General features: G+C 42.4%; 1 long non-coding RNA gene across 1 annotated transcript; it reads right to left on the reverse strand.

The window, feature by feature from the left end:
• Positions 1-9037: 9037 nt before the first annotated feature.
• Positions 9038-9590, reverse strand: LOC115186274 (uncharacterized). The gene is made up of 2 exons (XR_003875664.1): positions 9431-9590; positions 9038-9082 (listed from the first exon to the last, which is right to left on the reverse strand). It is a non-coding gene; the product is annotated as an uncharacterized LOC115186274 (long non-coding RNA).
• Between the last annotated feature and the right edge of the window lie 4812 nt (positions 9591-14402).

The raw sequence follows: 14402 nt of genomic DNA on the forward strand, positions 1-14402 counted from the left end.
CAAAATATCATCATCTGATGATCCCATATATCCAGTTGAAAGTTCATAAAACACAACTGTCTGATGAGCTCACTGGCACGGGAAACTCTGAGGGCCCGGAACATGCTAGTTGGTACAATGTTACAAGTTTGCTAGCGACAGATTCTGTCCGGACCCAGTCGATGATTTGATACAATAGTGCACTCAACTAGCATAGCTCAAGTCAAAGTGAGGTAGGGAGGCGGGGTAGAGAGATGAATGAGATTTAAATAAATGTCATTTCATCAGGATATTTTCTATTGTTTTTATTTGTCGGCTTTAGGCCCATGTATTTTACTTAGTTGATGATGGAAGTTATTGGCCTACTGCTGCATTGGCCTATAGGCCATGTATCTCTGAGTTCTATGCACACATTTCTTTAGCCACCACTGGACCACAGTGTCTCAATGTGTCCATATAGCAGAGGATCGTGCTTCAGTTGAATTTTTACTTTGAGATTTGTATTATTTTATTTCAGATTTTATGATTAACCACGTGACAACGACTTTTTAAGAAACTAAAATGTTTTTATTGAAATGAACCGGCTCGGTACAGGGTCCACGGTGCATGGTTCGGTTCGCAGCAATACATGAATCATATATTATAGCTAGGAAAATATATACATATTTCATTGTAAAAAAAACATTATTGCATAAACCAATGGCGTATAGATTAACTTGGGAAAAATATCCACATAGTAAAAAGGTTGTCTTTAAAAAACAACGTTGTTTCGTCTCGTAGCTGTATGCAGTCACTCACTAGTTATTTCACTCCAGCGAGAACAGAGCTGAGAGACCGTGGTAGCAGCAATTAGTTTATGAAGGAATTAGCAGTTAGTTAAATGCAAAGGAGCAACATGGCAAGCATTGGCGAGCCAGAACTAGAAGACGCCCCAGTATCATTCAGGTCTGCCGTCTGGGAACATTTCGGTTTCCCTGTAAACTATAACAGGGATTGCCAACTAGCGGTGGATTAAACATCTACAACATGTAGGCTCTGTTCATTACTGATAGCCTGTTAGAGTGGTAGATTAAACATCTACAACAAGTAGGCTCTGTTCATTACTGATAGCCTGTTAGAGTGGTGGATTAAACATCTACAACATGTAGGCTCTGTTCATTACTGATAGCCTGTTAGAGTGGTGGATTAAACATCTACAACATGTAGGCTCTGTTCATTACTGATAGCCTGTTAGAGTGGTGGATTAAACATCTACAACATGTAGGCTCTGTTCATTACTGATAGCCTGTTAGAGTGGTAGATTAAACATCTACAACATGTAGGCTCTGTTCATTACTGATAGCCTGTTAGAGTGGTAGATTAAACATCTACAACATGTAGGCTCTGTTCATTACTGATAGCCTGTTAGAGTGGTAGATTAAACATCTACAACATGTAGGCTCTGTTCATTACTGATAGCCTGTTAGAGTGGTGGATTAAACATCTACAACATGTAGGCTCTGTTCATTACTGATAGCCTGTTAGAGTGGTGGATTAAACATCTACAACATGTAGGCTCTGTTCATTACTGATAGCCTGTTAGAGTGGTGGATTAAACATCTACAACATGTAGGCTCTGTTCATTACTGATAGCCTGATGAAGTGAAGGCCAGCCAACGAGAGCATACAGGTCGCAGTGGTGGGTTGTATATGGGGCTTTGGTGACAAAACGGATGGCACTGTGATAGACTGCATCCAGCTTGTTGAGTAGGGTATTGGAGGCTATTTTGTAAATGACATCGCCGAAGTCGAGGATTGGTAGGATGGTCAGTTTTACGAGGGTATGTTTGGCAGCATGAGTGAAGGATGCTTTGTTGCGAAATAGGAAGCCAATTCTAGATTTCACTTTGGATTGGAGATGATTGATGTGAGTCTGGAAGGAGAGTTTACAGTCTAACCAGACACCTAGGTATTTGTAGTTGTCCACAAATTCTAAGTTAGAACCGTCCAAAGAAGTGATGCTGGATGGGCGGGCAGGTGCAGGCAGCGATCGGTTGAAGAGCATACATTTAGTTTTACTTGTGTTTAGGAGCAGTTGGAGACCACGGAAGGAGAGTTGAATGGCATTGAAGCTCGTCTGGAGGGTTGTTAACACAGTGTCCAAAGAAGGGCCAGAAGTATACAGAATGGTGTCGTCTGCGTAGAGGTGGATCAGAGATTCACCAGCAGCAAGAGCGACATCATTTATGTATACAGAGAAAAGAGTTGGCCCAAGAATTGAACCCTGTGGTACCCCCATAGAGACTGCCAGAGGTCCAGACAGTAGGCCCTCCGATTTGACACACTGAACTCTGTCAGAGAAGTAGTTGGTGAACCAGGCGTACCGACCCTGATATCGTACCGAACCCTGATATCGTACCGAACCCTGATATCGTACCGGCCCTGATAGTGTACCTGCCCTGATATCGTACCGACCCTGATATCGTACCGGCCCTGATATCGTACCGACCCTGATATCGTACCGGCCCTGATATCGTACCGACCCTGATATCGTACCGGCCCTGATATCGTACCGACCCTGATATCGTACCGGCCCTGATATCGTACCGGCCCTGATATCGTACCGGCCCTGATATCGTACCGACCCTGATATCGTACCGACCCTGATATCGTACCGGCCCTGATAGTGTACCGAACCCTGATATCGTACCGGCCCTGATATCGTACCGGCCCTGATATCGTACCGGCCCTGATATCGTACCGACCCTGATATCGTACCGAACCCTGATATCGTACCGAACCCTGATATCGTACCGACCCTGATAGTGTACCGAACCCTGATATCGTACCGAACCCTGATATCGTACCGACCCTGATAGTGTACCGAACCCTGATATCGTACCGGCCCTGATAGTGTACCGAACCCTGATATCGTACCGGCCCTGATATCGTACCGGCCCTGATATCGTACCGGCCCTGATATCGTACCGACCCTGATATCGTACCGAACCCTGATATCGTACCGAACCCTGATATCGTACCGACCCTGATAGTGTACCGAACCCTGATATCGTACCGGCCCTGATATTGTACCGGCCCTGATATCGTACCGGCCCTGATATCGTACCGACCCTGATATCGTACCGAACCCTGATATCGTACCGAACCCTGATATCGTACCGGCCCTGATATCGTACCGGCCCTGATATCGTACCGGCCCTGATATCGTACCGGCCCTGATATCGTACCGGCCCTGATATCGTACCGGCCCTGATATCGTACCGGCCCTGATATCGTACCGACCCTGATATCGTACCGGCCCTGATAGTGTACCGGCCCTGATAGTGTACCGAACCCTGATATCGTACCGGCCCTGATATCGTACCGGCCCTGATATCGTACCGGCCCTGATATCGTACCGACCCTGATATCGTACCGAACCCTGATATCGTACCGAACCCTGATATCGTACCGACCCTGATAGTGTACCGAACCCTGATATCGTACCGAACCCTGATATCGTACCGGCCCTGATATCGTACCGGCCCTGATATCGTACCGGCCCTGATATCGTACCGGCCCTGATATCGTACCGGCCCTGATATCGTACCGGCCCTGATATCGTACCGACCCTGATATCGTACCGGCCCTGATAGTGTACCGACCCTGATATCGTACCGGCCCTGATATCGTACCGGCCCTGATATCGTACCGGCCCTGATATCGTACATAGTATTTTTGTTGTCTCTTGGTGTCTTTCCTATATATAACTCTTATTTAATTTGCATCTTTTATTTTTTATTTAATGTAATATCTTATGTTGTTCTTGTCTATTACTGTTCTGTACTTTGTCATGTATTTGTACATTGTATGTGGACCCCAGGAAGAGTAGCTGCTGCATGTGCAGTAGCTAATGGGGATCGTAATAAACTAAACTAAACAGTGACATTCGCTGAATCTGAAAAAGTCCCAATGCTGAACTGAAAACAGTGTAGTCTTGGATGCTGCCTGTCTAAAAATAGCCCTTGTTCTGTCCTGGTATCACTGGTATTAGAGGTTTGGCCTAAAGTAGCAAAATACAAAGATGGCCTGAGCCATGTCACACGCTTCTCATCAGGTTGAGACCAAATCTGATAAGAGACTAGCACAACAAGCCTTTTCATCATCTGGCCTCAAAAATCTTTAACTCATAGAAAAGTCAGGGTATGATATTAAAGATTGTGTTGCGGATGATAACGCTCACATCTTCTGACTATATCTGGCACAAACATTCCTGATCGAGGCAAACAGGACCAAACACACACACACAAACACACATGCATGGGCGTGTGGGCACATATGCACACACAAACGCACACACACACACACACACCGAGGGAATGCATGCATAATGGGCATGGTAAGACCACCACACGGGAAGGGTGTGAAGAAACAGGACAAAATAAAACGGCCCATGTGAAATCAATATGTCCATGGAAACAGGATAAAAAGAATAAAAACATGACACGCCATTTTAACTGGCTATTAGCTCTGGGTAACAAGCTGGCCTTGTTTTTTCCTCCTCCCTATCTCCTTTCTCAAAATCCTTCACAAATTTTATGACAAGTTAGAACTCTCGGTTAAATTCCAAAAGAGAGAAAGAAAGAGAGAAAGAAAGAGAGAGCGAAAGAGAGAGCGAGAGAGAGAGTGAAAGAGAGAGAGAGAGAGAAAGAGAGAATTAAGGTCAGCCGACAGTATGTTGCACTGTTTAGTTGTGGATTCCTGGTAACCAAAGATTATTATTTTATCATCTCATCTCATCTGTGGTCAGACAGTAGCAGCCAGCCAGTCAGTCATCTATCTCTGTGCTTCCCAAAGGGTCATCATTCAGACTAGGAGGCTAGCCGAGGGGTTCCCAAACTTTTTCACTCAGGCCCCCTTTCCAGCATTGGGGAACATCCTGCACACGCGCCACATCTATCTCTACGGGCACAAGCACTGTTCATGACACAAACTGTTTACACCCCTCTTGTTGGCGGAGATAGGATTTTGCAGGTTTAAACCTTATTTCCTACAATTCTACAAATTTTGTCATGAGGTGCAGAGACGGGTTTTCTGTTTTATAGCACCTTTTCTTGCAATTCTATTCATTTTGCCATGTCTAATGGTGTATTTATGTGATATTTGAGTGACTCAAACATTTCAACAAAATCTATGGGCAAAAAAAACCTAGCTAAAAAACGTTAGCTGGCATGGGCTAGTTGATCTGAACATTTCTGACCAGTTATAAATAGCTCTCTAAGGTATGCAATGACTGACACGACAAGAGGAACTGATGACGGACTTCCCAATTTTGAAACTGCACCTTGTGCATTCTACTATTACAACTTTAAAGAGTTAGTTGAAAGCCGGACTGAGTTCCTTAAAAAATATATTTTTAAATCAGCATGTTGTTTGTGCAACAGTATCTTCTAAATCAAAGAGGAATATGTTAGCTACATGAAGTAGTTAATAGAAAACATGTAATGTAGCCAAAGCTTATAGGGTCCCCTAGGAAAAACTTATCAAAACTTTAGTTCCTACCCTGTCACAATAACTCCTCCCTGGCATTTTAATTTGTGGTGATCTCAAAAAACGATGTATTCAAATTGCCCACTATTATAACTATGGAATTAGAATAGTCATTATATTTCCATGATTCCAACAGTTTTGCTCAAATTTGTAAGTCAAATCGCACTTGCAACATTTGGTTAAAGTCCTAGATTATTTGCCCGTATCGTGCAGCCCTATGTGGCAGTGTGGAAATTACCTTAATTGAGCAGTGGTGTAAAGTACTTAAGTAAAAATACTTTCAAGTACTACTTGTCTTTTTTTTGGTATATGTACTTTATTTTACAATTTTTATTTTTGACAACTTTTGCTTTTACTTCACTACATTCCTAAAGAAAATATTGTACTTTTACTCCATACATTTTCCCTGACACCTAAAAGTACTTGTTACGTTTTGAATGCTTAGCAGGACAGGAAAATGGTCCAATTCACACTATTGTCAAGAGAACATCCCTGATCATCTAATGCCTCTGATCTGGAGGTTTCACTAAACACAAATGATTTGTATGTAAATGATGTCTGAGTGTTGGAGTGTGCCCCTGGCTATCTGTAAATAAAAACAAGAAAATGGTGCCATCTGGTTTGCTTAATATAAGGAATTTGAATTACTTTGATACTTAAGTACATTTTATCAATTACATTTACTTTTGATACTTAAGTATATTTAAAACCAAATACTTTTAGACTTTTACTCAAGTACTATTTTACTTGGTGACTCACTTTTACTTGAGTAATTTTCTATTAAAATATCTTTATTAAATCAAGTATGATAATTGGGTACTTTTTGCTGAAATTTGTTTTGGTTGAAGTTGAATTGAACAGTATAAAACAATCAGAATGGAGAAAGACTCATTGAAATCACTTAGAATGTATGTGTTGCCACCCTAGAATCACTCACTACCCATAGAACCTTTATTATTCAAAACTAAAAATACCGTCAAATACCGTCAAACCGTCCAATTTTTTTTAAATACCGGAATACTGACAGATCTACATGTAGGTCAAAGCCATTCTCCTGACTGTAATACAGAGAAAGTCTGGGAGGTGGGTAATCATTCCTCAAGAAGCTGCCCACACACACACCCTGAGAAAGAGAATGCACACATAGTGGCACATAGTTTCTGACTTAAGAACAGGGAGGAGGACAGCCAGGTCACCCATGATTCAAGTCAGTATTCGACATCAATCCATGCCTCTGATTCCAAAAGTTGCAAGTTCGAAACCAGCGATAGAAAGACGTTATTTTTTATTATTTCAATCTTGTCTCATCACTGCAACTCCCCAACGGGCGGAGGAGGCGAAGGTCGAGTCATGTGTCCTCTGAAACATGACCCGCCAAACCAGGCTTCTTAACACCCGCCCACTTAACCTGGAACTCAGCCGCACCAATGTGTTGGAGGAAACACCGTTCAACTGACGACAGAGGTCAACCTGCAGCAAGGAGTTGCTAGAGCGTGATGAACCATGTAAAGCACCCCGGCCAAACACTCCCCTAACCGGGATGACACTGGGCCAATTGTGCACCGCCCTATGCGATTCCCGATCACAGCCGGATGTGATAAAGCACGGGATCAAACCCGGGTCTGCGATGTAGTGCCTTAGACCGCTGTGCCATTCAGGAGGCCCAAGAAAGCTGTTTTAAGCCTATCCCAGTCCTTACCTTAACCATTCTGAGCTAATTCTGAACCTTAAGAATTTGGAGTTAATGCCTGAACTTAACCTTAAATACTTCAAAATGTGACGTTTGAGAAACATGGATGGATGTCTAATTCTGACATGAGACTGTGAGAGCTGGTAGAGAGATGATTCTACTAGGGAAGAATCACCATGACTAATCATTTTGGGTTTTATGATGTTTAACCACAGAGGTCAACAGTACACTACCTGCCACCGGGGTCACAACCCGTAACCCCTAACCACAACACTGCAGTGGTCAGCAGTCCACTTCAGCTTTTAAACCAAACAGACATCAGCGTAATTACCTAATCAGGTACCTCTTTCCTTACAAAATATTTGAGAAGGTTAGAGAGAGTGTGTGAGGAGTCTCATCAGAACAGCGATGAACCAAACCAAATTGTGGATGTCCCCTTAGGACATGGTGTAGGAGTCATTTTGGCCTTCCTGTATGTGCTCATTTAATGTCTTGTGTATATTGTCTGTCTAGGGATGTTTGAACTTACACTAGGGGGACTCTAACATGGGGTTATAGGTCACTGGTCACATGGTACACAGGTGACAAGAAAGTGTTAGCCCAGCTGAGGGTTCTTACCATCTCACAGGAAAATGCTTATAGAATGCACCTCTCTTCACATGGTATTTATTATATGTAAAGTTGCTCTAGCTAATTTAGCTTCAATATCTGCAATAAATGGGAACATCACCCAACCAAAGATGTAGCTACGTCTGAAAAGCAAATTCTATGTGGACACATCCTGAACTGCTCTCAAACTGTGCCAGTTGTCATCACCCCTACATATTGCAATCTAAATGAAATGGGTCACTGTGCAATGATAGTTATTTTTCCCTCAAAATAAGTTCTGTAGAAAATCATCCCACAGATGTCTTGGCAGGAAAGTAACAAATGTGAAAAAACGACAAAAACAGTGAAAGCAGCTCAGTGAGAAACAAGCCCTAGAGACAATCAAGTTGCTAACAGCTCTCACAGTCTCACATCAGACTTCACGTCCAGGGCAAATTCTTAAGGTTGGGCATTAACTTCAGGTTGGGCAAGGGTTCAAGTTTGGAATAGGCTTAAAACAAAAATCTCAAAAACAGCTTTCTATTGCTGGATTCAAACTCGCAACCTTTGGAATTAGAGGCAGATGCTTAAGTTCAAGCATTAACTCCAAATTCTTTAGGTTGGGCATTAACTCTGAATGGTTAAGGTAAGGCTTGGGATAGGCTTAAAACAAAAATATTAAAAACAACTTTCTATCACTGGATTCTAATTTGCAACCTTTGGAATCAGAGGCAGATGCTTGCCGAAACCTACTTCAAGGTAACAGTGCTCACTTTTTCCCCTAGTGGCCGGTTTCCACTTCATCTCCCAACGTCCTCAGACAGAGATCGAATACTGACTTGTGTCGTCGGTGACCTGGCTGCGAGTTCAGCTGACATGCCCACTGCTCCAAGAAGCAAGAAACCAGCGTGCATATAATGTTAAATGATGTGCCCACAGCTGTCCCCTCGTCAACAATACTTCCCCCCCCCCTCACCGCATGATGAGTTGAAAATAAAACTTACTGCGTCAACTCCCGACGCTAGAATGGCCACCGAAAAACATAGAAGCAGAAACCTAAAAGGAAAGGGAGAGTGAATGAGTTAATATACATTTTACACAGACAACTGTGTAACTCAACACATAACAACATACTAGAGCCCACTGAGCACTTGCCTCAGGTTCTTCAGTTCTCTCTGGTGTGTTGCCTGCATTGCCCCACTCATCCCAACTTCAAACTTAATTCCCACTGCACCTAGTGTTCTTCTTCAGTTTTAGTGGCAGCCCTAATGCATGTCGGGCAGTCCACGAACACAACTGAGACAAAAAACATGCCATTTATTTGTTGAACAACATGACATTATAAAAGTATATACCGTTCGCCGCGCGCGTGCGTAAACGTTTTTGAAACGCACAATATTGGAGTCAATATATATATATATTTTACACATGATATTCATATAAAAGTGGAGACATGGATGCGGTTTATAAATCTCCTTCAAGAGTAGTTGGGTTTGTCTGTAGGCTTTACGCATGTGATGTCTATACCTGTAGGCTATCCAAATAGGCTATTATAACACATGGAAATGGCAAAACAACATAAGATCTCTGAACAAGTTTGTTAATGAACGAGACAACAATTAACACAAAAAGCACTTTTTCTACCTGGGATGTGTTGCGCTTGTCGGGAGGAAGAGTCTAGCGTGTGAGGGTATACACGCCAGATCCCGGCGTTGAAAAATCACAGTTGTCCCCGTCGCCCTGTCACCAATATACAGACAATGAGCAGTCTCTCTCCTAACAGTTAAAGTTGAAGTGGTGCTTTGTAACAACATGGTTGTGTCCGTACATTTGGGCAAGCATGGTCGTTAACAGGGGGTGTGGTTGACGACAAAACAAGAACAAGTTGCATTGATCAGAAAGAGGCTCACAACGTCCAGGGCAAATATGCAACCCAACGCACTGCACAAGCTCTGCGGATAGTCTGTATTTTCCTTTAAGAAGAAGAATACGAAGGTTTCAACAAGTGGTCTTTAGTGGACATTCGGGACAGTTGTAGGCCTACATACATTTCCATTGCGCCCCTACGCAATAATGTTCCAGAGTGGCACCCTGGTTCTGTTGGTGGCTCTCTCCTACGCCGTATACAAGACAGAGGCGGAGGTAAGAGCAATTTTAACTAACTTTTTAATTGAACATGGTAAAAACTGTATGTTACTATCTTATGTGTTCAACTTGAGAAATAGGCTACTGTATAAGTTGTGCGTTTGGAGTTTTGGAAGTTGCGCTCATGGTGTGCTCGATGCCTCTCCAAGACTCAGCAGTGACAATTGACTGAGTGCGTGTGCATAGTTGTAAATGAAATGAAAGTTTGCGATCTTATTATGCATTTCTATGATGAAGAATGTTGCACAATACCTATGCAATAGCTGTGAATAAAGCCCAACTGTCAGGTCCAAACTGATGGGGGCAAATTCTTCTCACCATTTATCAGGTTCACATTGGAAATCACTGAGCACTCAGAATTACTCTACAGTAGCGCTGATTAGTGAATATATCTACACCCAACAGTTTGACATGTCAGTTTTCTTTAGATTTTGAATGTAAAAACAAACATTTCGATTGTTTCTCCAAATATATAAAACCATATATTTTATTTAGCTTATTACTGTACTTACATTAGACATTATGATACTGTGAATATAATTGCTTTGGTCACTTTGACGATACATGCTGCCTTGAATTATTCTGGCATCATACCTCCAGAACAGTGCAACATGGTCAGTCAAAGTGCTTAGCGTGGCTCTGAGAATCTCTGCATAGAGTATTCTGCTAGGAGCACTCTGTTGTTTATGTGTGTATGTTCATACAGTATACCTACTTCTGTGTCTCTGTGCTTTTTGAATAGTTCTGACTAAACTCTAACATTACAGAAATGTATTTTACTGTACAGAAACATGTGGGTAAGCTAAATTTCGTATCAGTGTACAGTACCAGTCAAAAGTTTGGACACACCTACTTATTCAAGGGTTTTCTTTATTTTTACTATTTTCTACATTGTAGAATAATAGTGAAGACATCAAAACTATGAAATAACGCACATGGAATCATGTAGTAACCAAAAAAGTGTTTAACACAAAGTAGCCACCATTTGCCTTGATGACAGCTTTGCACACTCTTGGCATTCTCTCAACCAGCTTCATGAGGTAGTCACCTGGAATGCCTTGTTAAAAGTTAATTTGTGGAATTTCTTTCCTTCTTAATTAGAGGTTGTTGGCATGGCCGATTAATTAGGGCCGATTTCGAGTTTTCATAACAATCGGTTATCGGCATTTTTGGACGCCAATTATGGCCGATTACATTGCATTCCATGAGGAAACTGCATGGCAGGCTGACCACCTGTTACGCGAGTGCAGCAAGGAGCCAAGGAAGTTGCTAGCTAGCATAAATCTTTATATAATCAATAGTTAACTACACATGGTGGATGATATTACTAAGTTAACTAGCTTGTCCTGCGTTGCATATAATCAATTTAATTTATCATTCGAATCACAGCTTACTTCGCCAAACGGGGGATGATTTAACAAAAGCACATTCGCGAAAAAAGCACAATCGTTGCACGAATGTAACCAACCATAAACATCAATGCCTTTCTTAAAATCAATACAGAGACGTATATATTTTTAAGCCTGCATATTTAGTTAAAAGAAATTAATGTTAGCAGGCAATATTACTAGGGAAATTGTGTCACTTCTCTTGCGTTCATTGCACGCAGAGTCAGGGTATATGCAACAGTTTGGGCCGCCTGGCTCGTTGCGAACTAATTTTCCATAATTTTCCATAATTATGACATAACATTGAAGGTTGTGCACTGTAACAGAAATATTTAGACTTAGGGTTGCCACCCATTCGATAAAATACGGAACGGTTCCGTATTTCACTGAAAGAATAAACGTTTTGTTTCGAAATTATAGTTTCTGGATTTGACCATATTAATAACCAGAGGCTCGTATATCTGTGTTTATTATATTATAATTAAGTCTATGATTTGATATTTGATAGAGCAGTCTGACAGAGCGATGGTAGGCGTTATAATAATTCCTATTATAACTACAACCTAAAACTTCTTACCTGGGAATATTGAAGAACTGGGAGTATTGAACCACCAGCTTTCATATGTTCTCATGTTCTGAGCAAGGAACTTAAACGTTAGCTTTTTTACATGGCACAAATTGCACTTTTACTTTCTTCTCCAACACTGTATTTTTGCATTATTTAAACCAAATTGAGCATGATTCATTATTGGTCCTCCCATAATCGGTATCGGTATCGGCATTGAAAAATCATAATCGGTCGACCTCTATTCTTAATGTGTTTGAGCCAATCAGTTGTGTTGTGACAAGGTAGGGTTGGTATACAGAATATAGCCTTATTTGGTTAAAGTCCAGGTCCATATTATGGCAAGAACAGCTCAAATAAGCAAAGAGAAATGACAGTCCATCTTTACTTTAAGACATGAAGGTCAGTCAGTGCGGAAAATTTCAACAACTTTCTTCAAGTGCAGTCGCAAAAACCATCAAGCTCTATGATGAAACTGGTTCTCATGAGGACCGCAACAAGAAAAGGAAGACCCTCCGCATGTGTGGTTCTCACCGTGAAGCATGGAGGAGGAGGTGTGATGGTGTGGGTGTGCTTTGCTGGTGACACTGTCGGTGATTTATTTAGAATTCGAGGCACACTTAACCAGCATGGCTACCACAGCATTCTGCAGCGATATGCCATCCCATCTGGTTTTCACTTAGTGGGACTATCATTTGTTTTTCAACAGGACCATGACCCAACACACCACCAGGCTGTGTAAGGGCTATTTGACCAAGAAGGAGAGTGATGGAGTGCTGCATCAGATGACCTGGACCCCACAATGACCCGACCTCAACCCAATTGCAATGGTTTGGGATGAGTTGGACCGCAGAGTGAAGGTAAAGCAACCAACAAGTGCTCAGCATATGTGGGAACTCCTTCAAGACTGTTGGAAAAGCATTCCAGGTGAAGCTGGTTGAGAGAATGCCAAGAGTGTGCAAAGCTGTCATCAAGGCAAAGGGTGGCTACTTTGAAGAATCACAAATATATTTTGATTTATTTAACACTTTTTTGGTTACAACATGATTCCATATGATTTATTTCATAGTTTTGATGTCTTCACTATTATTCTACAATGTAGAAAATAGTAAAAATGTAAGAAAAATCCTTGAATAAGTAGGTGTGTCCAAACTTTTGACTGGTACTGTATATCTAAACTCGGCAAAAAAAGAAATGTCCTCTCACTGTCAACTGCGTTTATTTTCAGCAAACTTAACATGTGTAAATATTTGCATGACCATAACAAGATTCAACAACTGAGACATAAACTGAACAAGTTCCACAGACATGTGTCATTGTCGTGTGTGTAGGTGGCAGGGAAGTCAGGCGCAGGAGAAACCAACTTGGTGTAACTGGAGAAGTTTAATTATTATAAAACAAACTCCAAAAACCAACGTACATAAAAATAAACATGGGTAAACATAACCGTCACACACCTATTCAAATACACAAACACATAACCACAAACAATCTCCGACAAGGACATGAGGGGAAACAGAGGGTTAAATACACAGCATGTAATTCATGGGATTGGAACCAGATGTGTAGGAAGACAAGACAAAACCAATGGAAAATGAAAAATGGATCAATGATGGCTAGAAGACCGGTGACGTCGACCGCCGAGCACCACCCGAACAAGGAGGGGCATCGACTTCGGTAGAAGTCGTGACAACATGTGACTAACAGAAATGGAATCATGTGTCCCTGAACAAAGAGGGGGGTCAAAATCAAAAGTAACAGTCAGTATCTGGTGTGGCCACCAGCTGTATTAAGTACTGTAGTGCATCTCCTCCTCATGGACTGCACCAGATTTGCCAGTTCTTGCTGTGAGATGTTACCCCACTCTTCCACCAAGGCACCTGCAAGTTCCCGTACATTTCTGGGGGGGAATGGCCCTAGCCCTCACCCTCCAATACAACAGGTCTCAGACGTGCTCAATGGGATTGATATCCAGGCTCTTTGCTGGCCATGGCAGAACACTGACATTCCTGTCTTGCAGGAAATCACGCACAGAACGAGCAGTATGGCTGGTGGCATTGTCATGCTGGAGGGTCATGTCAGGATGAGCCTGCAGGAAGGGTACCACATGAGGGAGGAGGATGTCTTCCCTGTAACACACAGCATTGAGATTGCCTGCGATGACAACAAACTCAGTTCGATGATGCTGTGACACACCGCCCCAGACCATGACGGACCCTCCACCTCCAAATCGATCCCGCTCCAGAGTACAGGCCTCAGTGTAAAGCTCATTCCTTCGACGTTACACGCAAATCCGACCATCACCCCTGGTGATACAAAACCGCGACTCGTCAGTGAAGAGCACTTTTTGCCAGTCCTGTCTGGTCCGGCGACGGTGGGTTTGTGCCCATAGGCGATGTTGTTGCTGGTGATGTCTGGAGAGGACCTGCCTTACAACAGGCCTACAAGCCCTCAGTCCAGCCTCTCTAAGCCTATTGCGGACAGTCTGAGCACTGATGGAGGGTTTGTGCGTTCCTGG

This window comes from Salmo trutta, unplaced genomic scaffold (genome assembly GCF_901001165.1).
Source record: "Salmo trutta unplaced genomic scaffold, fSalTru1.1, whole genome shotgun sequence".
In the NCBI taxonomy this organism is placed as follows: domain Eukaryota; kingdom Metazoa; phylum Chordata; class Actinopteri; order Salmoniformes; family Salmonidae; genus Salmo; species Salmo trutta.